The sequence below is a fragment of the Protopterus annectens genome, chromosome 5.part1 (assembly GCF_019279795.1).
Source record: "Protopterus annectens isolate FY-2018-M chromosome 5.part1, PAN1.0, whole genome shotgun sequence".
Lineage (NCBI taxonomy): Eukaryota > Metazoa > Chordata > Ceratodontiformes > Protopteridae > Protopterus > Protopterus annectens.
The window spans coordinates 624,284,923-624,312,914 of NC_056736.1; the positions used below are offsets into that span (position 1 = coordinate 624,284,923).

The following is a 27,992-nucleotide window of genomic DNA, read 5'->3' on the forward strand; positions in this document are numbered from 1 at the left end:
GAGAAAAGTGTTCAAGACTGACAGATTCAGAATGGGTCTCCATGAATTTTGCTTTCTGGGGACTAGAAAGAGCCTTGAGTAAAAACCTTGTCCCATCTCTGAAAGTGGAACCAGTTCTATGGCTTTCATAGCCAAGAGAGCCTCCACCTGGTTTAAGGCCTCTAACCATTGATGTTTTGGAAGATCTGGCCATCCGCTTGGTCTTGGTAGAGTATGAAAATGGAATTTGTAACCTCTTGAAACCACATCCATAAACCCACTTGTCTTGGGTTATATGAGTCCAATTTAGGTGAAAAAGAGAAAGTTTTCCTCAGAGTGGGGCTTCCAGGCAAGAAGTTCCTGCAGCCCAACAGAGGGAGTCATTGAGCCTGTTTTCTATGAGCTTGCGACCTGTCCTCTCCTCCCCTAGGGGTGGAAGCAGTCCACTGTCTTGGTCTATAAGAGGCTTGCGTTTGAGGCCTTCCTCGAGCCGTCTGTATCTACTCCTCTGAGGCCTGTCTGAATTGGGAAAGGACCAATTTTTTGTAGGCCAATTCCTACTAAATCTGGGTGGCTGTACTTATAAGAAATCTTTAACCGTTTGCATGGATTTTGCCTTGTCCTCCATCTTCTTTATCACCTCTTCAGCCTTAGGTCCAAACAAAACATCATGCTCAACAGGAGCATCCAATAACTTAGCTTTTACTTGATCTGGCAAGTTTTGTTCCTTTAACCAAGCATGCCTTCTAATGACTGTACCAGAGGCAGCAGCCCTACAAGAAGCCTCCAAGGCATCAAATCCTCAGTGTAAACCATGCTTCCCAACTTGTTCAGTGGCATGCATTAAGTCATGTAATTTCTTATCATCTGCAACGGCAGAAATGATAGTTAGCTTTTGTTTCAAAACAGACAAAAGAAATTGCTGGTATTTCAGCATATGAAATTGACAGTTTAAAGCCCTAATAGATAAAGTAGCAGAAGTGTACACTTTTTTGCCCCATCTTTCTAAAGATCTGGAATCCTTCTCAGTGGGAATGGGGTTTTTAGCAGTAGCGGCCTTAACCCCCTTAGGACCCTGAGAAATGGTTTCAGGATCAGCAGTAGGATTCTTGTATAAAAACTGGTGGGAATCAGGAACCCTATATCTGTCTGGCTTAACAGGAGCTGGAGGAAAAGAGTCCGGAGTTGTTAGCCTCCGAAAAAGCATCATCCACAATATCCAAAATAGGATGGATAGCCAGGGGTCTATGTTGGGGAAGAAGAAGAAAATCCCTAAGTCTTTTCTTAGATTCCGAGTACTCCTGTCCTTCCCAGTGAAAATGTTCCCTCATTTCATATAAAGTTTCCCCAAAAGAGAAATCCTCAGGGGGAGAAGCTGAAGGAATGGATTCCTCAGCATCAGAATCCTCATAAGGAGGGAAAGAATATTCCTGGTCAGAAGAAGAAGAAACTGAAGAAACAGAAGCCTGATCAGAGGAGTCATAATACACTTCCTGCCTTGGCCTTTTGTCTGGAGGGGGATGTGAACCCCTAATCATAGTAAGTAAGTCCTCCGCCATCTTAAGTAACTGTTTCTGAGACTTGGGTGCCGGATCAGAAGAGGCCTGAGCTGTAGTCTTTGATTTGGAAGGAGTCTTTGCCTTTGTCTTTGGCTTTGCCTTTATTAGAAGCTGAGTAGGCCTGAAAACCCCTTCAGAAGCAGGTACCTGCACAGCGGCTCCGGACCCATCCGAAGGAGCATTGTCCGAAGGTCCTGCAACAGAAATATTCAAAGGCCTAGTTGGCTCCTCGTGGGAGTCCGTTTCGGCCATCGGTTCTGAAATGGCCGACGACAGGGGCTGCAAAAGCACCTCACTGACGACGGCCGAACCTGAAGCTGGCTCTGCTTGTACAGTATCGTCCGATTTGGACCTCGGAGGCCTGTCTTTATCCTTGCGTCGTTTATGAACTCCGGTAGCCGGAACCGAATCCAACGACATTAATTAAAGCGCCTACCGAAGTAATGAAATGCAAAATCGTACCTTCGTTTAATCGTACGTTGATTAAATCTAGCACAAAACCGACAACTAGCTACGTCGTGGTCAGGGCCTAAGCAAGGAATACAGTAAGAATGAAAATCCTTCTGAGGTATTTGCTTCCCACATGAAATACAATTATTAACTTTTTCTGACATCGGACTGGAGCAAGAAAAAAGTTTCCCCAACGGGGTACTTAGCTTTGAGTAGGAGAAGAAAGTCTTCGGACTGAAGTAAGTTTAGCAAAAATTGTCAGGAGTCAGCCGACCGGCAAATGCGAACTGCTATCACCGCACGGCAAGAAAGACTGGAGAACATGGTGTCGGCTGTCAGCTTTGTACTCCTGGTGCTCTGACATCAGGGAGCATGGCTGAACAGCCGACGCTGGACCCAGACTTTGGGATTCTGGCCAACCGAGGACTGCCTGCCGGCAGGGGAGAACCCTACAGTCATGACTGCAACAGTGAAACACGATGAACATCTTAATATTTTAAAACCAAACATATTGTGTTAGCAGCAACCAGTTAGATCATGCAAGCATAATAATTAGTTCTGATAAAAATGAATATAATGATAATAATTAACATATACAAATTAATCGTGAATGATAAATTAGAAAAACAATATAAAAACAATAAAAAGATTATTATTAATAATGATGAAAAATCACCCATTCCTCCATTTCTAAAACTAGTAATAGGCTAAATTCTCATATTTGCATGATAATTAAAAAAAAAAAAAAAAAATATATATATATATATATATATATATATATATATATATATATATATTATATATGTATGTATGTATATAGTTAAGTCTATGCACTTCATCTTTCCAAACTTTTTAATTTCAATAAGCACATTATTGAACACTTTTCGTTTAATCCCGGGTCCATATAGACATTTAATCTAATTTGCCACATTAATTCTATTTTTTCCAATATTGAATTAGATGGACCACCTCTGGTATCTTGATAAACCTGATCTATCACATTAAATTTGAATCTGTGATTGGGATATATTAAAACATGCCTTGCTAAATCATTTTCTTCCTTGTGTTGGGTTATGCTTCTAAGATGTTTATAAACCCTGTCCCTCAGCATATGGTCTGGTCTTACCTATATAAAAAGAGGGACAGGCTTGGCATTTTGCCACATACACCACCCCTTTGAAGTTACAGTTAAATCTATTTCTACAATTTAATCTGAAACTATTTATGTCTGTTGTGATTCCCACTTCCATTGCAAAACAGTATGGACAATTCCCACACTGCATCATGCCCAAATTCCTCATCTTTGGATTAATTTGTTTCTGCAATAAATTCCTAACATATTGTCATCTTTCTATAGAACCCAGTTTTTTATTAGTATTTCTCTGATCTTCTTATAATCTAAAAAAAAGGTAAGAATACATGCCAAATTGAATACTGGTGGCTCACATTGCTGTGTAGGTTCCATATGATTGATATTAGTTTCTTGTTCCTCGAGATTAATAGCCCTATCTGCATAGTTCTTTAGTAATGGTTCATATAAACCATTAGTCCTTTTATATAAAACTTCATGAATCAATTCTTCAATCAATTCTAAAGGATATTCCCTACTTAAGAACATCTGACACAGTCTCTCGCCAAATCCCGCTAAACCAAACTAAATCACCCATCAAATTCCACTCTTACTTGGTTCCAAAGCTACTTAACTAACAGGTAACCAAGCTGTGAAATGGGAAAATTCTCTCTCTCCTCAGCTGCCCATAACTACAAGAGTCCCACAGGGTTCTATCTTAGGACCACTACTATTCACAGTCTTCACAAATGACCTCCATACCTCCACACAGCATGCATCTATCATTCAGTATGCAGATGACAACTCCTTAACCTGTGCTGCACAAAACATTCCCACCCTCCTGCAAACAACTCAACTAGCATTCACTGACGTTGAAAACTACCTTACCAAAGCCCAATTTATCCTCAATCCAAAGATAACTCAGCTTATGATTATGACCAGTTCTAACAAAAACACTGATAACAGTCAATTCACTATCTACTCCACAAATGCTACTCCAATAGCTCCAGTGGCACAGGCTAAGCTATTGGGAATAACCACAGACTCCCACTTAAAATCTGATAGTCATCTCAACTTTTAATAAAGTACATGCCAAACTGGGATCACTCTACCATATCAAACCATTTCTTACCAACAACACAAGATCAGCCACTGCTCGCTCCCAACTTTATCCACCCTACTCTATGCATCTCCCATTCTGACTAATCTCAACAAAACTGAACTAAGCAAAATGGAAGCCTGCTATAACAGAATTGCCGCTTTGCTGCAAATCGCTCATACAGAACTCATCACTGTACTGCTTTGAGACAGCCCCACTGGCTTGAACTGCCCAACCTCCTAACCTACAATCAGCTCTGCCACTGTCATTCTATTACCTCCCCAATAAATGTCCTGACCTCAAAAACCTAGTACATCACTCAGCCAAAAGGCTTCTTAGATCATCGAGCAAACTACTACTAGAAGTCACCAACAGCTACACTAGCTTTGTATATGCACTATATAGTAGTCCAGTGGCTAAAGAATGGAACTCTATCCCCACTAGCATTCAAAACACATCATCCAAAGCCTCCTTTAAAGACTTCATCAGGCAACATCTCAAGCAAAGCTGGCAGTGCCATGACTGCTCCCCAGGCTAGTGAAAGTGGATAAGGTATACATACTAAATCTAGAGTACTTGATAATAGTTTTCAATCTTACTCACAAACACTGGCTAATCTACAATGTATGTACTGTACCTGTGTACTCTGTATGTATTCTACCTATGTTCCAAATTTCAGCTGTACACCACAAATCTATTAATTACCTTTATTTTTAAATTAATATTTTTTGTTGGTTTCTCTCCACTGTAACTGCTGATTTGCAGCATGCCACTGTTGAAACATGTATTTTGTAATTTGTGTGTATACTGATCATGTCTAAATAACTAAATGTATCTGTAATTTTTCTTTGTGGAGATTTTCTCTCTGGGCCTCTGCTGAAAAAGGGCCTTTTCGGCTCAGTCAGACACCCCCCCCGGTTAACAAATGTAAAATAAATAAATAAATAAATATATATATATATATATATATATATATATATATATATATATATATATATATATATATTCCTTTTTTAAAGGCAGCTTCTGCTCTAGAACTCTACCAGTGCTAGTCCTTCATTTAGGAGCCCCCCATTTCTTTCTCTTAGCCTATATTCTGATATCAATCCTTCATAGGGATGGCAGTCTCTAACCTGCAGTCCAAATAAATTCTTGCCCTTTTCCCATTCAATTACCTTTACCTTTGTAGTTATTTCCTCCCAATACATTGGTTCCTTTGCCAGTTTTCTCCAATAAATTCCTGCCCCCTCTTGCCTATTATCTGTATCCCTGACCATAGTCACCCCTATTATCAAAATCTCTTTTATCCTCTCTCGTGCTGGTTTGGTTCTTAGAATACTCTGCTATTTCATGAATATAATACTCTGCATAATTCTGGTTGTTGTCCTTAAGAGTCTGCATCCAAAATCCCAACTTCTCCTTATTTCCTGAGATTCCTCCCTGTGTTAGCATCATTACTTTCCAATTTGAATTATAGTTTTCTGCTTGTGCTATGTGTAATAGCGTTAACTGTGTTGCTTTAAAATACCCCCTCAAATTAGGTAATCCTAGTCCGCCTTGTTCTATTGGTAGAATCAGCTTATCCCACTTGACCCTTGCTGTCTTCCCTTCCCAGATAAAATCCTTCAACTCTTTTTTAATTGCTATCCACAACTTCTCCTCCAGTTGATAAAAGTATGCCTGACATGTGTACAAGACTAAAGGAACTAAAAACATTTTAATGGCTTGTGTTAAAAGAAAAACACTTATTTCTCTAACATTCGCCAGAAGAAACACAGCAATTTCGATAAGCAAATAAAAAGCTTTATTTACATGCATGGAGACCTGCCATATCGATGGTGGAATGTCAGCAGTCTAACTTCTGTACAAACTGTAGGGGGTTTTATAGCCCCTTCTGCACGTACACATGCATACAAAAAAGATGTTTATCAGTCACTGAGTTTCAGTTAAGACAGAAATATGCAAGGGTCAGTTTCAGTCAAGACAGAAATGTGCAAGGGTCATAAGATAATTGCAAGTTCTGTTCTTTTTCAGACTGCAGGCTAACATCTGCACATTCTTTCATGGTCAGCCTGTTTAAACAGGTCAAACAGTTCTTTTAGAAATTCTTTCTTTGCACACAAGATAGTTTAACCCTTATTATGCCTGATACAAAGTAGTTGTTCATACAGAATTTTATTACATTTCCCCCATAACAACACTTTGTATCAGCAAAATATTTCACTACACATCCTGGTCATACAACTTTTCATCTGATTCGTATCCTTTGTACCCAAAATAGTAAGCTTTTGTCATGTTGGCAGTTATTACATTAGACATCAACATTCGGATGCATGGGATACAACAGCAACCTAAAAACAAGAATATAATGGCACCAACACATACAGTAATTAAAATGTTCATAAAAACACTTCCCCAACTTCCAAACCAGTTCTGGAAGAAATCAGTCAATGGAGTTTGTCCTGGTTTTGTCAGTTCAGACACCTTCTGGAGAATCTCAAGATGACTCTCAATTTCTTGCTGATTATCCAGGATAAATGAACAGCACTCCTCTTGGATAAGAGCGCAAGTACCTCCTTTCGCCGCTAGGGTGAAATCGAGCACCATACGGTTCTGCAACACTACTGTTCTCATTGCCGTCAATTCATCAGTCACCAATTCTAGCGCAGAAAAAGTTGCATTACTCAGAGTCTCTAACAGTTTTGACAATTTTCTGAGTTCCCAGATAGATTTTACTGTCCCATATGCTGGAAGAATACCAGCACCAGAAATAACATCATCACCCAAGTCCAAATGTGATAGCCCCTTGCTGCTACTGTGGGCTAAATCGTGATGATAGATCCAGGATGCATCAATGTTACCTATGGGATTAATAGGTTTATTAACAGCACGCACATTTCGTATTTTACCTTGGGGTAGTGTAGATACATGTCTTATTGCTGGTACCAAACACCCTAAAAAACAACTACCTGACCAGTTACCAGGTAACCACTTGTATGCTTTTCTACCACATATAAAGTAACAATTTTCAACTTTAGTAGTGACATTGCTATGCACATAACTTTGTTCAGAATGAAAAATCTTTTTATCAATTTTACCAAGTAAAATTCGATTAGGATCCCATGTCCCGCTGATGGACATGTCAATTGTTAAGTTTAACTGTTGAATAAAACCAGTAAAGTTAGTATCACAACGATTTGTAAAGTTTAAACATTGATAAACTGTTATGTTGCACCAACTCCAACCTACTTTGGTTTTACCAATTTTTTGAAAGCATACAGTTCCATTTTGTCGTTTAGCAAAAGGTAATGCTATTTTGTCCTTTGAGGTAACATTTGAAGTCTCAAATATTAAATTTGTCCATGTGTCATTTGCTCCCAAAGGAACTGTACTTAACATTAAACTTCCATGTACAGTAGGGATAGCAGTACATACCCAACAATTTGAAATATTGAGTGATGAGGCATATGTATATTTAACAGCTTGGTAAGTGTTAAAAGGTGGATGCCATGATGTATGCTTACTAGGTTTTCTGACAGACTCTATAAACAGAAAAGGCCAAAACAGAAAAACAATAACTACTATTGTTGTTAACAAAATTATCATGCAATACTTTTGAGGAAAAAGTTGCTTTTGTGCATCATTACTGTCTCTTTGTCTTCCTTCAGGTACGATATACTCCATTTCTTCATTCGAAGAAAACTAAAATAGATACACAACTACACAAAAATATTAAAAACTAAAAATTATACTCAAAAATAATTAAATACCACCCCCCTTTGTCACTTGTTAAGGTTCCTCAGGGGGACCTAGATTTTTGTCCAGCTCAAACTGTTTTACCAGTTTACAATGTGTTAAGTGGATCCACGATGTTCGTTCTTTTATTTGAAGTAGGAGTCGAAATCAGCACTTGATATGGACCTTCCCACTTTGGTGAAGCCCAGTTTTTTCTCTTGATTATCTTGATCCAAATCCAGTCTCCTGGATTAACTTCGAGAATTCTGCTCTTCTGCTGATCTGAAAAGCAATCATTTGTTAGAGGTGTTTTAATTTTTGTCAGCAATTTTCTCATGTAATCTGCTAACTCCTCACCCCCCTCACGTTCCGCAGGCAATATTCCTTGCCATTGCGGGAAGTAATAGGGCCGACCATAAAGGAGTTCAAATGGCGTAATATCTTTGGAGGTACGTGTGGTCCGCATGGAGAGGAGTGCCAAAGGTAAGCAGGTAATCCAAGACTGATGTGTCTCGGCCATGAGTTTTTGTAACTTACTTTTGAGAATACCATTATGACGTTCGACCAACCCGGCTGACTGCTGATGGTAAGCACAATGGTGTTTAAGGTCAATTTTGAAAACAACAGCGAATTTTTGAATAACTTGATTAACAAAATGAGTGCCATTATCAGAATAGATGCGTACTGGAATTCCAAAATGTGGAATAATATCATTCGTTAGAATTTTTGCCACTGTTGAAGCATCCGGATGAGTGACGGGAAATGCTTCAACGCATTTAGAAAATGCATCAATGATAACTAATACAAACTTTTTTTGCTGTGCAGGGGTAAGTTCAATGAAATCCATACAAATGGTATGAAAGGGATAGGGGGGAACTGGGAAGGTTGCTGGTGCAACACGTATACCACCCTGCCCATGAAAACGAGCACATACAAGACAGGACAGACAAAAACGTTTTGCATACGCTACAAATCCTTTACTCCAAAATACTTGTTACACTACCTGAACCATAGCTGCTGGACCGTTGTGAGACAGTCCATGAGTAATGAGGGAGGCATAGCGAAATAAATTCGTTGGTAAAACGTATTTACCATCTGGTCCTACATAAACTCTTTGCTCATGTGTCACCCCATATCTTATCCATTTTTGCTTTTCCTGCTTAGTGCTTAACTCTTGCATGACCCGTAAGGTTTGTAGATTAAGGTTATCTGATGGTTGCAAGTCTGTTTCAAGTGCAAAAGTGGATGTTAAAGCAATTTCCATTGCGGTCTTATCAGCTACGGCGTTCCCTAATGCTACCGGATCTTTAGCACTAGTGTGAGCCGCGCATTTACAAATTGCTAACCTGTTAGGTAGTTGGATAGCTTGTAAAAGATCTAAGATTAGGTTTTTATGTGTGATTTCTTTTCCCGAAGCAGTGACCATTCCCCTATTTTTCCATTGCTGGGCAAAGACATGCACCGTAGAAAAAGCATACTGACTATCAGTATAGATAGTGGCTGCTTTACCTTCCGACAAAGTGCATGCCCTGGTCAAAGCAATCAATTCCGCTGCTTGTGCAGACAAGTTCCTGGGGAGAGGATTAGCTTCTATGATGTGTGTGCCAGTTGTTACTGCATAACCTACTTGGGTGTTACCTATCTCATTTTTACGGGCTGACCCATCGACAAATAAGGTCCAGTCAGAACTCGGTAAGGGTTGATCCTTGAGATGGGGTCTAGGTAAAACATTCGCATGAATCATGTCCAGGCACACATGTGGAGTTCCATCAGCCGGTGTGGGGAGGAGAGTAGCCAGGTTTAGGGTAGTACATCGTTCTATAGTCATGTGAGGTTGAGACAACAAAATAGTTGTACACAATAAGTGTCTGCTGGGAGATAGAAAAGTTAACTTATCCTACAGCAGAATCACTGCTACCGAATGCGGTACTCGCAAGGTTAGTGGATGAAATAAAATAAGTGTCGCCGAAGCTTGAATGGCCAATGCCGCTGCCACCACCGCCTGCATGCAGTGTGGTAATGATCGTGCAACAGCGTCCAGTTTACTCGAATAAAAAGCCAGGGGTCTGAGTTTGCCCCCATGCGACTGCAACAGGACGGATGTCATGTATCCACCTTTACAGTCCACAGTCTGGATAAAAGGTTTGGAATAATCAGGGAAACCTAGAACTGCTGAACTTGCTATCAATTGTTTGATCTGAGTAAACGCTTGCATGGACCTATCCGTCCAAGAGATGGGATCATTTGCCGCCATTGGGAGAGCAAAGATCAGATCCGATAAAGGACCTACTTCCTCAGCATAGTTAGGTATCCAACTACGGCAACAGTTAGTAATCCCCAAAAATGACATAATTTCCTTTTTTGTGAGGGGCATAGGTGCCTGAAGAATAGCTTCCTTTCTAGTACCATCAAGTTGCCTGCCTTGGTTAGATATTAAATAACCCAAACAGCGTACCTCTAGTTGACAAAATTGTAATTTAAACTTATTTACCTTGTGTCCTTCTGCTAAAAAATGTAGAAGCCGCAGGGAGTCCGTTCTACAGGCAGATTCTGTAGGGGCAGCCAGCAGGATGTCGTCTACATACAACAATAGATGGCTTCCATGCTTCGGTGAAAATTGCGCGAGGTTCGCTGACATTTCTTGAGAAAATACAGTAGGACTTTCACAGTAACCTTGAGGTAACCGTGTGTATGTGTAACATTTGTCCATAAATGTAAAGGCAAACCAAAACCTGCTATCCTCATGTAATGGGATAGAGAAAAATGCATTGCTGATATCAATAACTGTAAAATATTGGTCTGTATGAAGGCTATCATTTAGTAGGACAGACGGATCCGGAACTACTGGGGCTCTTGGTACTATGGCTGCATTAACAGCCTGTAAATCCTGTACCATCCTCCAGGTTCTGTCCGGCTTCCTTACTGGAAATAAAGGCGTATTACATGGTGAATCTGCGCACGGGATCAAGACCCCTGCCCATAGTAATGCTTCAATTACCAGAGAAATTCCTCCTTCTGCTATTCTGCTCAATGGGTACTGTCGTTTGTGTGGTCTATAATCAGATTTAGGTGTGATTTTGACTGCACCTGCTGTTTTCATTAATCCTATATCATGCTGCCCAGTCGACCACAAAGACTGTGGTATAGTCCGCAAATCATTTTCTTCTTGCGGACTCAGCATACAGAGTCAGCTGGGCAACGCCCTATCCTCCCTCAAATGTACTGTGGGTCTAGCCTGCGTGACCCAGTTCAACCTCTGTACCTGAACTCCCCTGCTTTGTAACTGTTCTTCCGACAAGGTACTCCATTCAGTTACCTTTTTACCTACAGAGACCCAAGCCTGTCCTTCCTCTTTTGTTACAGATACATGCGGTGTAAGATTACTCCTAAAAAGAGCTAGCATATCTTTTGTGAGACTGCATGTGGCTGCAGAGTTTCCTAATTTATCCCAGTACAGTTGCTTTAACTGCCTTCACTGGTGGTTGATGACCATACTTACTTAAAGCCAAATTTAGTAAGTCATTTGTTACACTTTAAGGACCTGTAGAGACCAAATCATTACTGTACCAGTAATGTAAATCTCCCTGTCCTTCTTGCAAAAATGCAGCTTCAAGTTGTACTCGCTTGGCCTGTATACCATGGGCTGTGGGGACTGCCGCTATACCAAAAACATGCATTAGGTCCCTTCCTGGCAAATTAACAGGGCAAATATGTGAAATAATTACACAAAGCCTAATGGTCTGGTTTGTTTGAGGGTCTGTGAACCACAGCGGTCGAGACAGCGGTTCTTTATAAATCCGTCCATTTGCCGCTTTTACTAATACATAATCACTCGTGGCTGCATCAGATGGCACAACAGTATGTTTTAGCAAGGTCCTAGTTGCTCCTGAATCACACAAGAATTCTACTTCTTGTCCTTCAACCTGCAAACTAATCACAGGTTGCACCTCCAGTTGCATAGCTGACGCTAATGCTGTCAAGTTGACAACTTGATACTCTCCATCAGCAGAAAAACTGCTTTGCTCATGTTCCCATCCTGCACATTCCCCTTTGGTCTCTTCGTTCTCTTTCTCATAACCTTCCATAATTTCATCCGGTGGCCCTGGCCACCCTTCCTCACTGTCATATAGTCATGCTGAGGACTGCGCCGGTGCTTGTGAGGCACCCGGTTGTCCCGAGCTACGACAATCTCTTGCAAAATGTCCCTTCTTACCACACATAAAACATTCCCCCCTCCTTACCCTTCCCTCGTAATCCTCAGAGTGTCCTACATTTCCTCGCCCCCTGCCTCTGCCCCTTCCTCTGCCCCTATTAGGTTGACCTTGGAGCAACATAATCGTGCCATCCGAATTAACCATGAGGGTCTGTGCTTGTTTCTTCTTTTTATCCGCTATATACTTCTCCGCATGCCTAGCATATTCTAGCAATGGTTGTAACCGTGCTGTTCTATGGTCTATCATATGTTTAGTAATAAAATTACTAATCGGAGATCTACACCCTTTCAAAAAGGCATTTTTTAACTGTTGTTCATATGATGAATCTGCCTCCTGTTTAGTGGGCACTTCTATGCCACTATGGTCATTAAAAATAACAGTTAAACGCTGTAAATAATGGTCTACTTTCTCGTCATCGGACTGTACGCATTGATTAATGCGTGTCCAGTCCGCTCGTGCCTTCCATTTTTCTGCGACCCGCTCAAGTAACTTTTGAAGTTGCCTCTCAAATTCTGCAGTATCATGACCAAGAGGCTCCCCGTCCTCCGTAAGGGGTTTCCAATCTCCACAGATAAGGTGCCAGTCAGGACCTAAAATCTGTCGGAGTACCTGTTCAGTTTCAATACTATTAAGTTTATAACTTATTTGCATACCATGCATGTCATCTGCAAATTTCTTCATATTGTTTTTTGGGTGGGGGATTCCTTCTACAGCCTTTCTAATGTCTTCCTTAGTCCAGGGGCGGTAAACCAGGATTGTAGGACCCTGTCCGTCCATTCCTGCCTGTGGGTTTGCTACCTGAATCAAAGGGTATTCGCTCTCACTATCTAGCACCGACTTATCCTTTACTCTCCACTCACCACCCCCTACCTTTCGGTTTCACAGCTCTAGGAAAGTGCCAGGAGTTTTCTGCAATATTACGGGAGGTAACGGGGGGTAAATGGCGGAGGGGACCTTCTCTTTTTCACTTTCCTGATATTGTGGCGGCCCAGCCACCCCTTCCCCATCCGCCGCTCCTTCCACAAGGTAGGGCGGGGCTGAAGGATTACGACGAACAGGCACGGTGGTTTTGTCATCTTCTTTGTTAACAAAAAACGTAGATTTTGCACTTGAATCATCCTTTGCAGCCATATTTTTACTAAGATATATTTTATTTGCCTCCTCAAGCCATTTTTGTGCCTGTGGAAAACCCACCTTCTTTTGGTCTTTTACTCTGCTGCCTGCGTCTCTGCGCAGGTCCCTTACCAACCTCTGACATTGGTACTTATCTAATTTTCCTGAAAACTGATACTCAGTCTTCCATTTGTCTAAATATTTTAAATTTTTTGGATGTAATTTAAACATATGTTGTTCATCTTCACTAACTTTAGTTTTTGCTGTTGAACAGCAACTATTTCCTGTTCCCATTTCCCTTATTTAAAAAGAGAAAGTATTCCTTTTTCCTGAGATCTCTAGCTATCTTTTAGAATTTTACTTAAAGATAGTCCTTTTTTAACAAACAATTGTCCCTTATGACTAGTCCCTTCCTTTTTCCCTATCCGTTATTATTAAAAAAAGGGAAAGCTCACCTTGCTGTGAGTCTTCCGCCCTTTCGTTCGTCACCGTCTCGCGGATTGAATCAAGAGCGACTGGCCTCTACTTACGACAAGATTTCGTCGGAGGTCTTTCACTTATCAGGGAGTCCGTGATTCGTTCTCCCTTCCTGTACAGGTTTTCAGTCCCTCTTGCGTGATTCGCACCATGAAGAGGTGGCCCCACATTTGGGCGCCAGAAAATGTTAAAAGAAAAAAGTACAGTTTTGTACCTACCATAAATGTAGATGTTCGAAGATCCACATTGCTGCAGTCCTTACACTTGGGTAGTCCGCTGTCCTCGGTCGGCCCGAATATCAAAGTATTAGGCTGACGTCGGTCAAGGCGCATAAGACTGACATCAGAACGTCAGGGTACATATGCGCATGACCGATGTCATATCCTCAGTCTTTTCTTGCCCCAGATGTCAGAAGACCCTAAAAAGAAAGGTCAAAACCAAAAGACAGCAAAAAACAACCAACCACCCTAGTACTAAACATATGTACAATATATACAATATCCACAATATGTACAACCCAAACCACACAACCGCCTCTAACTACAGAGGGGAAGGAGGGAGGGTAAATTGGACTGCAGCAATGTGGATCTTCGAACATCTACATTTATGGTAGGTACAAAACTGCACTATGTTCTTCATCTCACATTGCTGCAGTCCTTACACTTGGGTAGAATCCCAAAGCAGAGGTAAGGGAGGATGGCAAAACTATAAAGCAGTAGGAGCTGCCAAAATGCCCTGTAAAATTGCAGTGGCAAAACCAGCCCTAGATTTAGAGTAAAGTGGAAGGTGGTAATGCTTTCAGAAAGTATGCACTGAACTCCAAGTAGCTGCCTCCAAAATATCTTTAGTGGCCACCCCCCTTAAAAAGGCTGTAGAAGTGGCAGTAGCCCTAGTGGAATGAGGCCCAATCCCAGCTGGAATCTCCTTACCATGATGGGAATAACAGAAAGCAATACAAAACCCAATCCACTTAGAAATAGTTTGTTTTGACACAGGCTTGCCCTGAGAACCCAAAGCAAATGAAACAAATAACTGCTGAGACTGCCTGAACCCTTTAGTTCTGCTCAAATAATATCGCAACTGCCTGTGTATATCCAAAGTGTGCAAAATCTTTTCCCCTTTATTTTGGGGGTTTGCATAAAAAGTAGGCAAATGAATAGTTTGGTTTAAAGCCACACTAGAAACCACTTTAGGCATAAAGGAAGGATTAGTACGCAAAGATACCCTATCCTTATGGAAAATTAAGAAAGGCTCAACCGCCATAAGGGCCTGTAATTCAGAAACCCTTCTCGCAGAGGTAATGGCCAACAAAAAAGCAGTCTTCCATGATAAATATTTCAACTCAGCAGTAGCTGCAGGCTCAAAAGTTTGTAGAGTTAAGTTTCTCCAACACAAAATTGAGATCCCAAGCAGGAGTAGGAGCTCTCCGTGGGGGTCTTATATTCTTTGCCCCTCTAAGGAATTGCTTAAACAAAGGATGAGAAAACAATGGTGGGTCACAGTCATAGTGAGCAGAAATTGCTGCAGCATGAATCTTAATAGAAGAGAAGGACAAACCTTCGTCCAGTAACTCAGTAAGATATTGAAGAGCCACACTTAAATTAGGCTTAGAAACATCAAATGCCTTTGCTGCACTCCAAAATAAAAATCTCTTCCATTTATCTGTGTACACTTTCCTTGTACTAGGCCTTCTGGCCTCCAAAATAACATTCAAAACTTGCTGTGGAAGCTGAGACCCTCCAGGGTTCAAAACAGAATATGCCAGGCTGTCATGTGAAGAGAGTGAAGTTTGACATTGAGTAAATGACTGTTCTCCTGAGACAGCAGGTGTGGAATCGAAGGTAAAGGCCATGGAGGCTCCCGTACCAGACTTCTCAGTAATGGGTACCAGTGCTGTCGAGGCCAATCTGGAGCTATTAAAATCATCTTTGGCTTGTCCTGTCTGACCTTCAGAAGTACCTTTGGGAGGAGAGGCAGAGGTGGAAAGGCATACACATGAAGATTGCTCCAATTGAATGAAAGAGCATCCACTTTCCAAGCTGTGGGATGAAACCTTTTTGTGCAAAACTTTGGCAGCTGGTAGTTTAGTGGAGAAGCGAACAGATCTATGTCTGGAGTTCCCCATAACACTGTCAATTTCTGAAATACATGAGGATCCAATTTCCACTCGTGGGGATCCATAATTTGTCTGCTCAACACATCTGCTAAGGAGTTCTGTGCTCCGGCAGAAACCTTGCCTGAAGATTTAGCTGTAAACTGAGAGCAGTCTCCCACAAAATCATTGCTTGTCTGCATAGAGGATAAGAATGTGTTCCCCTTGCTTGTTGATGTACCACATGACAGTTGTGTTGTCTGTTAGAACCAACACCTGCCCTGGAAGAAGTAAATCCTTGAAAGCTATTAATGCAAATTGGACTGCTAACATCTCCTTCAAGTTGATATGTAGATGTAGAAGTCTGGCAGGCCACGTGTCTTGTATCCACTTTCCATTTAGATGAGCTCCCCAAGCTTTGTCTGAGGCATCTGTCGTTAGAATCTGACTCGCCTCTGGCCGGGTCACAGAGAGTCCCTTGTTTAGGTGACATTCCTGAGCCCACCACAAAAATTCCTTTTGAATGCAAGGTATTATCTGAATGACAGTGTCCATACATTTTTGAGATACCATTGTAGCTTCCTCATATGCAGTTTGGCATTGGGAAGCACCAGAATACAAGATGCCATGAACCCCAAGGCTTGAAGGACTGTCCTTGCAGTCAGCCTGGACTGATGAGACAATTGATGGAAGTAAAGAGAAAGATTCTTTTGTTTGTCCGGGGTCAAAAAGGCCATCTGGGATGCTGTATTCAGTCTCACACCCAGAAAGCACATGTCCTGAGAGGGTACTAGACTGGACTTTATTTCGTTCACAGAATACCCCAGGCATCTTAGCACTGCTATCACGTAGTGTAAATGATGAAGAAGTTCGTCCTTTCCTTGGGCCAGCCTGATAGGAACATGAAGGTAAGCCTCCTTGAGATCCAGAGTCACCATCCAGTGATCTTTGCCCAGCAGAGGTAAAAGCTGTTGTAACGTCAACATTTTGAACTTGGGAATGTCCAGATAAGTGTTGAGGATAGATAAATCCAAAATCGGTCTCCACGTGTTCCCCTTCTTTGGTACTAGGAACAGGCGAGAATAAAATCCTAGGCCCACTTCTGGCAGAGGGACCGGTTGTATGGCCCCTATTTGGAGTAGCAGAGAAATTTGTTTGTGAGCCTCTAGTCTTTGCTGAGGAGGAACGTCCGGCATGCCTTTGAAAAGAGGCAAGGTATGGAAATAAAACCTGTAACCTTGGTGTATGATATCCAATACCCATCTGTCTTGGGTAATCAAACTCCAATTTTCCTTGAAGAGTGCCAACCTTCCTCCCAAAGGTGCTGCCAGGCAAGAAGGATCTGGCAGCTGAAAAGGTAGGTCATTGGGCCTGTTTACGAAAGGACTGGCCCCTGCCCTCACCTGAAGATTGTGCAGGAGAACTCCCTGTTCTAGGTCTGAAGGAGCTCTGAGCTCTGCCCCTACCACGTCTAGATCTACCCCTAGACTGTGAATCATAAGAAGGGTACGTCCACCCCTTAGCAGGCCAATTCCTACTAAACTTCGGAGGCTGGACTAGCAAAAAATCTTTCACAGCCTGCATAGACTTAGCCTTGTCTTCCATTTTCTTCAAGACTGACTCCACAGGAGAACCAAACAACACATCAGACTGTAAAGGAGCATCCAAAATCCTTGTCTTAACATGGTCAGATAAATTCTGATCCCTCAGCCAGGCGTGCCTGCGAAGAACTGACCCAGTGGCAGCCACCCTAGACGAGGCCTGTACAGCATCAAAACCACATTGTAAAGAATGCTTACCCACCTGTTCAGAGACATGTACCAAATCTTGTAATTCTTTACACTCAATGCCTTCCGCCAGAGCATCTACCTTAGACTTCAATTGAGAAAGAAGATAGTTTTGATATTTCAACATGTGAAACTGGCAATTCAAAGCCCTCATAGCTAAGGTGGAAGAAGTATAGACTTTCTTTCCCCATCTATCCAAAGCTCTGGCCTCTTTATCTGGAGGAACCGGATTTTTTACAACAGAGGCCTTGACACCCTTAGGTCCCTGACTAACAGTTTCTGGGTCCACCCTAGGACTCTTATAAAGATATTTATGAGCCTCAGGCACCCTGTAATACCTATCCGGTTTAACAAGAGCAGGAGGCAAAGAATCAGGATTAAGTGAAGCCTCTGCAAACACATCTTCCACAACAGCCAGAACAGGTGGTATAGCCAAAGGCCTATGCTGGGGTAAAAGCAAAAATTCCCTAAGCCTCTTCCTGGAATCAGAGAAGTCCTGACCTTCCCACTTAAAATGCTCCCTCATAGAATGAAGAGTCTCTGAAAAAGAAAAATCCTCTGGAGGAGAAGCAGAAGGAGTCGAATCATCTGCATCAGAATCAGAATAAGGAGAGTACTCCTGCAAGTCTTCAGCCGAAGACTCTGAAACATCTGAAGCCTGCTCAAAACTCCCCAACTCTGGTTCCACCCTAGGCCTCTTATCAGGAGGGGGCAAAGAACCTCTAATCAAAGTAATTAAATCTTCTGCCATTTTAAGCATGTGCTTCTTGGGCACAGATCCTGAAGAACTAGGAGTGACACCAACAGAAGCTAAACCTGGCCTGCCTCTGGGAGAAGCCTTGGAAACAGAAGGAGGGGGCCTAACCACCCTAGGAAGGGAGGGGAGTACAGTAACCTGAGAAGCCCCTTCAGCCTGACCTGCCTCCTGAGAGGCCACATCCTGCAAAATCAAAGTCTCTCCCTGGGACTCCAGAGAAGCCTCCGGTGGAACCACCGGTTCCACTGACGCCTCTAAAGAACCGGCGTCCGGTACGGACGACTCTTCCTGCCTGGGTTTAGCTGCTTTGTCTTTGCGCTTCTTCGAAGAGGCGGGCATCGGAGCATCCGACGGCATCTTATAATTGCACCGCTTCCCGAAGACCAACCTGGCACAATCTAACCTTCGCTTAATAGTGCGCTTATTGAACCTAGCACAAAAGCGACACCCAACAATGTCGTGCTCAGGCCCCAAACAAGGAATACACAAAGTATGATAATCTCTATGCGGTATCTGTTTCCCACAAGAAATACAGTTATTCACTTTTTCTGACATCCGGTAAACCACTGAGGCAAGAAAAAAACAAAATATTCCCCAACGGGGTACTTAGCCAACTTTGACTTGGTCTGAAACTCCGACTTTGAAAAATTTCAGAACGCCGAACGGCACTTGCAACGCTGCTTCTGCATCGGACCATGCGGCAAAAAAGACTGAGGATATGACGTCGGTCATGCGCATATGTACCCTGACGTTCTGATGTCAGTCTTATGCGCCTTGACCGACGTCAGCTTAATACTTTGATATTCGGGCAGACCGAGGACAGCGGACTACCCAAGTGTAAGGACTGCAGCAATGTGAGATGAAGAACATCACTTATTTCTCTAACATTCGCCAGAAGAAACACAGCGATTTCGATAAGCAAATAAAAAGCTTTATTTACATGCATGGAGACCTGCCACATCGATGGTGGAATGTCAGCAGTCTAACTTCTGTACAAACTGTAGGGGGTTTTATAGCCCCTTCTGCACGTACACATGCATACTAAAAAATATGTTTATCAGTCACTGAGTTTCAGTTAAGACAGAAATATGCAAGGGTCATAAGATAATTGCAAGTTCTGTTCTTTTTCAGACTGCAGGCTGCACATTCTTTCATGGTCAGCCTGTTTAAACAGGTCAAACAGTTCTTTTAGAAATTCTTTCTTTGCACACAATATAGTTTAACCCCTATTATGCCTGATACAAAGTAGTTGTTCATACAGAATTTTATTACAGCTTGTATCTTAGTATCCATATGACAAAACCTCCAGTTTCTCAATTTTTGTATTATCTTCTGTTTAGCCTCTTCCCACATATCCTTGGCTACCACCACAGAGTCATGTCTAACCCATACTCCTAAATACTTCATTTTATCATGACCCCATAAATATGGATATTGGTAGACCAATTTGTGTGTGGGTACATAATTTACTGCTAATTGTCTTTGCTTTAGCTTCATTAATGTTGTATCCTCAGAAGATACGAAACGGTCTTAAAATGTTCCACCACACTGTAATGTCCCTTTCTGGTTCTGTCATGTATAAAATAATATCATCTGCAAATAAAGTCAGCTTTTCCTGACTACTACACTAATTATATCCTTGAATTCGAGTCCTTTATTTTCTTTGCCAGTGGTTCTAAATATAATGCAAACAAAGGGAAAGTAGACAACCCTGCCTAGTTCCTCCACTCAAGCAGAAATTATCGGAGAGGACCCCACCCACTTCAATTCACACCTCCAATCCCTGATTTATTTATTCTTCAAAGCAATCTTATAATTGTATCATGGAAAGCAAATGCTTACATTGCCCTGCTCATGAAGTCCCAGTCTACTCTGTCAAATGCTTTCGCTGCGTCAAGATCCACAAATAAAAGAGGTACTTTCTTACATTCTGCTTCCCTTTGGATCATCAATGCTCTGTTAATATTGTCAAATGTTTGCTTCCCCTCCACAAAACCACACTGATCCATATCAATCAATTTTAGTATGACTTTTGCCATTCTTATAGCCACTATAGACAAACACTTTATAATCATAGTTTAGTATTGAAATGGGCCTGTATGAAGCTGGATCCGATGAATCTTTACCCTATTTAGGTATTACAATTACCACCGCCTTCTTCCAGGATGCTGGTACTTCTCTCCTCCTCTTAAAATACGGTTAAACAAAAACTTCCATATCTTTATCAGTTTTTTCTCTAACTTCCACAGGAATACCACCTATTCCTGGGGACTTTCCTGACTGGTTATAAATAGCCATTTTATCTCATCCCTTCCTATCCTGTTAGAGGTAGGAGAGGCTAATTTACTAACTTTGGCATATTTAATTATTCCATAAACATTTCCATTTGTACCTTTGACCTCCATATTTCTTTGCTTTATACAAATTTTCATAACATTTCTGAAATATTTCTAGTACTTCTACAGGGTCTCTCGTTATTGGCTCCCTAAGCTTGGCGACTGCCCTTTCCATTATCTGTTGACTGAGTCGTTGTGATAAAGGATTTTGTGGTCTAGAATTATTATCAAAAACAGTTGCTTAACAGCAATCTTTCTATACTCATGCATATTATCAAAGTAATCCATTATTTTCTGTTTAGCATTCTGTAGTTGCTCCTTTTCTTGTTCTGAGAGATTCCCCTATTTTGCAATACTTCAACATTTGTCAATCCTAAATAATTCTTGTTACTGTTTAACCATATTTTCCTTTCTTTTATTTGCAACCTAGTTTTAAACTCCACTTTCATTTTATCCCACTCCTTAGCTATGTTTTCAGAAGATAATTCTATCTTCTCTAGTAGCTCCTGAATTAATTCCACAATCCATCCTTAAATTCCACTCTTTTCAACTAATAGGTGGGAAAGTGCCAGTGTCTCATTTTTATTTCATTACCGTGTCTATTTATTTTAGTTATTATTGGTGCATAATCTGAAATAGTTATTGGGTGTGTTTCAAGACCTTCAATTAAACGCACATGTTCCTGAGAGATATAAAATCTACCTAGCCTAGCTCAGTTTTTGTATCTCGGTCAGTAATATGTAAATTCACTCCAATCTCCTAGTACTGAATTCCCATCTTCCATGCCAAACATTTTCACAAATTTCTTCACAAATCTACCCTCCTTTGCTATATTTTCCTTTCTAAGACCCCAGACACATCTTCACTGTTACAAACCAAATTCCAGTCTCCACCTATAAGTAATATTCCTTGCTGAAAGCAGATTATTTCTCCCAGAATTTTCTTAAGCTCCATTATAACAGTCTTAGGGGGGATGTAAATGCATGCCAGTGTTATCCTCCTCCCTAGCCAGTAGCCCCTTAGTACTATGTATCTTCCATTATTATCTTTGTTTTTGCTCTTCTATCACTATTGGAGCTCTTCTTGCAATTAATACAAGTACTCCTCTTTTCCGTCATCCCAGGTATTCCGCTAATAACCATCCTGAAAATCTTTCTTTATCAAATTCACATGTTCAGTTCTTTACAGGCGTGTCTCCTGTAGCAGAACTATTTGCACTCTACATTTTTAATATAATTCACTATTATTTCTTTGTTTATATTTATCTGTAAGACCATTCAGACAGAAAGACATTACAGAAAGCATAATGTTCTTATATAGTTATTATTACCACCTTTTATATAAAACTGCTCTTTTGCTAAATGTTTAGTTTCAACTTTTGTTACATGTATATACTGCTTGGCAGGTTGGCTTTTTATACAGTTGTTTTCATGTCATATCCATTTGCTCCTATGTCACATCTTACATAATGTTTTGTTTTTTTGAAAGCCCTTAAACAGAAGCAAAAATGTGAGTTTTGATCAAATTATCTCTGTCCAGAGATGGCAAGACATAATGCAGTTAAGAAATTCCTGTAACAGGATTAACACTGAGTCACACCTACATAAATACAGGCTACTTGTAACTTCAGGTACATGGATATTTTGCAGGTAGTCAGAAAATGTACAATGTCATTCAGCATCACAGTGGTACACTTGTTAAAGATGCTGCCTCCCACCTTTCCGAATATGGGGTTCAATATTTTATTCATGCAGGGTCTGCCTGCTCTTTCCACAACCCCACAAATTTCTTCCAAGTAATCCCACTTCTCCTAACTCCCAAACATACTGCCTGAGTTGACGGTCTACTTTAAACTGTCCCTATAAATGTGTGTGTATATGTATATATTCATACATATTTATATTTGTGTGTATATTATGGCCCAAGTCATGGCTGAAAAGGGTCTGCAAAGATGAGTCCTCTTATTTGTTTAACAAATGACTAAGATGTCGAAGGATCACACACAAGTGTGCTCCTTTACAGTTTCAGCTGCCCATGAAAGAGCATGGCTGGAGATCAGTTCTACACTTAAAAAAAACAAAAAAAAGGGCAGGACTATAAGCTAGGCTGGAAAAGACAAGGAGGCAAGTCGCAAAAATAATCTATTCCAAAAAAACTTCCAAAGCTAAGCTAATATACCTTACTCTTCATGTTAAACACACCTGCTTTAAAAATATTTTTCCTACCAGATCATTAAGCACCTAAGGAATCAGTTTCACCAAGTATTTCTTCAAAATATATATTATGTGCAGGATTACAAAAAAGACAAACACTAGCATTCGGCCTATGAATGTAGCACAGCATGCCACCCCCCCCACCACCCCCCCCATTTACAAAGGAGTAATCTATTTAAAAAAAATAAAGCGGAGACTAGAATGACCACAGCTTGGAATCAAGTAGTATTTAAATGAACCAACATAACAAGCAAAGCTGCTATGATCCAACACTTCAAAACAACTGTCCAGTGGCATAGCATGGTGTGAAGCTGGTATACTGAATGTTCCCTACATTAAAGGAAAGGAGTCCTGCTCATTTAAAGTTTTTTTTTTCAAAGACATTGCCTAAACGAGGATAATATATATGATTTGTTGTGTTCGTTTAGGTAAATGACGCTAGCCAGTCAAGTAACGCTGACTTTGCACAGTGTCTCTCAGGACTTTATTTTCTTTTACTGATCATGCCTGCATAACATTGCTTACTACCAGAAGTCCACAGCAGGGAATACTAGCATATACCCTAGCTGTAGAAATAACATAAGTGGAGCTGAAAATAGTTTGCGATACCAGCAAAACACTTACTCTTCCTACACACACACACCTTGAAATATCATACTGTAAATAAAGGACTACTCTTAAAGGGAACCTGCACGTAATTTAGTTGGAATGCTTATAAACCAAGGTCGGCCATCTAGTATCAAGAATGTATGGGGGTGGAGCATGGAAGCTTTGAATGAGGAAAATGTACATTTACTCCAGTGATCCAATCAGTAGTTTCACCAAGTATGCACAAGCACCAAAATTAAACATTTCTCCTAAGTGATCTCTTCAGTAGTTTCACCAACAACATTAACTGGTGCAGTGGTTAATATCGTCACCTCACAGCAACAGGTTCGCTGGTTCGATTCTCAGCTGGGGTGGCTTCTGTGCGGAGTCTGCATGTCCTCCCTGCATTTGCGTGGGTTTCGTGCGGGTACTCTGGTTTCATCCCACATTCCAAAGACAAGCGTCTGGAGTATTTCTCCTCATGCCTCTGCTGAAAATAGGCTCTGTCCTAGTCTGACATTCCCAGTCAACAAATGTTAAATAAATAAAAATAAAACATTTCCCCCAGTGATCCCTTCAGTACTTTAAGTATACACAAGCACCATAATGAAACATTTCCTCTAATAATCCCTTCAGTAGCTTGACCAAGTATACACAAGCACTTCACTGACAACAAAATGAAACATTTCCACAAGCGATCCCTTCAGCAGTATGTCCAAGCATGCACAAGCACCAAAATGAAGCATTTTTCCTGGCAATCCCCTTCAGCAGTTTCACCAAGTATGCAATAACAGCAAAATGGAACATTTCTCCCAATAACCCCTTCTGTAGTTTGACCATGTCCACTCAAGTACTTCACCGACACCAAAATTAATGATTTCCATCAGCAATCCCTTCAGCAGTTTCAATAAGAATGCACAAACACCAAAATGATGCAATTCCCCAGGTGATTCCTTCAGTGCTTTGTCCATGTCTGCATAAGCACTTCACTGACACCAAAATTAATAATTTCCCCCACAGATCCATTCAGTAGTTTGTCCATGTATCTAGAAGCACTAAAATGCAATAAAAATTTAAATTAAAGTCAATAATTGGATCTTCTCTTAAAATGTATGGCAGTACATAGTCCTTTTTTCCCTTCCCCTCACATCTCCATATTCTCATGGTAAATTGCTGCTTACTGGCATAAGTTAGAGGCCATTTATGCGTTTAGTATGCAAATGAGGTCCTTTTACATTCATTTCTATGAATCCTACTGATGTGCAAATGTGCAATATCCTTTATCTGCGTATTAGCTGTCCCTCTTGCTTATACCTTAATCATGTTAGGCTTTTGCAATAGAGAGGCATGTTTAACAAAAGCCTCCATATTTTCGTAGTCATCTTGGAAGACATGATTTGCATAACCACTTAGTGGCACTAAGAAAATGTGGAGGGCTGGACTATGAATACCGCTCTACAATTCTGCCTGGCTTCATCTCTGAACTCATAGGTAGGCATTTAGTTACCACTGAATGTTTTGTGTCAACAGTGTTTTTTCAAGTTAAAAGCTTTGTTGTTGCTTGCTAGCATGTCACCTTTTACCTGCTGATATAATTTGAGCTTAAAGATGAAGATAAACCAAAGCATACCTGCAGAATTGTAAATCAGCAGCTGACTTGCCTGTGTGAGACATTGCTACTGTAAATGATGACTGGCTTGCTCTGGTTGTGTGTTGCTTCTATAAATAAATGAGAAAAATAAGTTGTTTATTTGGGTTTCCTTGTGTTCAGTATTGTAATATAGTTCATTATAGATTATGGTTCATACACAATACCCCCAAATGGTGTAACACTAATTTGTACAACATGGATCGCCTTACAGTTAAAGCAGAGAAAAAAGCCACAATACCTAGAAATGAAATAATTCGGTACTTTTTCCCCCAACGACAATCATGGGCTTTTGTTATTTAAAGCCATAATGGATGTACTGGCAGTAACGGGCTGATCTCAAACACAGCCGAATGGAAAATACGTCTTTACACCATATAAATCACCGATTTTAAGATACATTGATCTCTCTCTCTCACACACACACACACACACACACACACACACACACACACACACACACACACACACACACACTTATATTTCAGCTTCCCCTACTACAAAATTGATGCTACACCCTTAACAACTGTTAAAATCCACATAAGTCTTTGATAGGATACTCAGAGAAAAAGGTCAACTCCCATCTGCTTTGGAAAACACCTACATAACATTCTTCAATGAATGTCAGCAAGCAATAGTCAATATGTGTGGTATCTGTTAATTCACTATTTTAAATGGAACCCAACCTTCCACAAAAGGCACACGCAAGCATGCACTCACACCTAGGGCCAATTTAGTTCTTTTAATACTCCCCCTCACCCAATCAGCTTCAGCAAACACAGCAACAGCTCTTAGACACAGCTGCAGCTTTGCCAAATCTGTCTAACCTCAGGAGTTCTCAGTGACAAGCACTACAAATACTAGAAACCAAAGTTTCCTACCTTTCAGTGGAAATAATGTCATGCTGTAAAATATTCCTCAAATTACATGCTTTCACAAAAGACTTGCCTATAAACAATATTAAAGTAAGAAAAATATGAAAGATGTTGTATTCGGCAACTCAAGTGTCCCACAGGAGAGCATGACAGCAGTTGATGCAGTCTCTTTGGTTTCTATAATGACTTCATAAGAGTCTCCAACCTACTCTAGCCCCATTAGCCAGGTGAGAATGTGACCCAGTAATTACAGACCATTGGGGCACTCAACAGTCACTGCTCAAAGAGTTGGATCCACACCCTCAGTTGTCAGTAGCTACATCCAGTATAGTTCTTTTCACTATCTCCAAAAACATTCCACTCATCAGAAGACATGCTGCTGCTATCCTCAAAATCAGAGCATGTACCAGCTCCTACAGAGTGACAGACATCTCACATCACCGAAAAGAGCACTTGCCTCTCTGCTTGTTTATATTTATTTAGTTATTTATTTATTTAAAAATGAATACAGGGGTAATACACTGATCAACATTGATCAATTTCAGGCTCAGCCCAGGAGAAATACAAAACATTTCACAAAAATAAAGAAATGTAAGCAATAACAGAACAGTGCAGATTAACTGCATAGCAAAAATACCGGATCACTGCTATATAGTGATACATGGAATATTCTCAGTCTTGGAGCTCTCTTGAAGACCTTGACGGTTTAAAGGAAACTGCTAATACCTTTTCAGGTTTAACAAATGATCAACCTGAGAGAAGGCTCACCACAGTACTAGAAATGGGGAAGCATGCCTGATAAGGTCTGGACATATTTTATTCTGAAATGTCACAATCCACCACTAAACTGCTTTGATTAAAGCTAGAAATGATAAGCGAGACTAATTTGAGGAGATTCATCTCTATCGCAAGTTCCAAAGTCTTAGAACAGGCTAATCATAAAACATTTCCCTCGCTCATCTGACTGTGTATTATAAACTCGATCCATCAAGATCTTGTAATGAACTGTCATACTGTATGATGCTAAAACAAAACATTATTCAGAGACAATTGTGCTAGTGATGTCTGTATGAGGTATAAGAGAAACAATAGAAAGATGATGGAAAAAACATCCAGAGAACCAATTAAACATCCTGAAAATGAAGGTCTTATTAAACAAGCATCATCTTTTGATTATTTCTTCTTATACCTCATATAGCATGTTTTAGCATGATAGAATATGACAGATTGGGATACGTTTAGAAATGATTTTCATCTGAAGAAGTGGTCATTCCGACAGTGAAAGCACTAACCTCAATAAACGTTTTATTCTGAAGATTCAGTCATGCTTCCTTTTATCCCGATTTTTGTTTTCTTACCTAACTGGTAAGCCAACCCCTCCCCCATGATGAATCTTTGACTAGTGGTTTAGGTGCTGAAGGAGCTGGCAAATGGGAGATAGAAAGAGAGTTGCTGGTGTTGGCTCTCCCACGTCAGGAAGAAAGAATGATGTGGTTGGTGTGTGTGTGTGTGTGGGGCGATGACCCACACTTGCACCATCTACACACTGCGCCATAATGGGGGACTGCATATGTGTGGCAGCACACTTATCCCATAATGCAAACAAAAATAAAGTTACAGCCATGGCAGGGAATCCTAAGCTCCAAAAAGAAACCCCAGCTCCCAACCTAAAATTATGGTACTGCTCTTGGCTCCCAACCCAAGGTAAACGAATGAACCTAGGTTCATAGGTGTTAACTAGGCTAATGACCACAAGGGCCTTTTTAAGCTTAGCCATGCATCCCAAATCTCTGACAAGTTCTGATACCCTTGATAAGTGCAAACAGAGGCCTGGGAGATGAACCATTTACAGGTTGCCTGTGTCCATTACAGACATAGGTGCCAAACCGGGGATGAATTTCTTGTTCCCCATCCAATTGTCCAAGTTGCATTTCATTTGGGTTAAGGAGGAACTCTGCTTCATATGTATGGGAAAGCCTGATCCATAGATGGGGTAGTCTC

General features: G+C 40.8%; 1 protein-coding gene across 2 annotated transcripts in view; it reads right to left on the bottom strand.

Moving 5' to 3' along the window:
- Positions 1-27,992, bottom strand: part of B3GLCT (beta 3-glucosyltransferase) — a 1,903,418-nt gene that overhangs the window by 1,445,538 nt on the left and 429,888 nt on the right. The gene's annotated exons all lie outside the window — the stretch shown is intronic.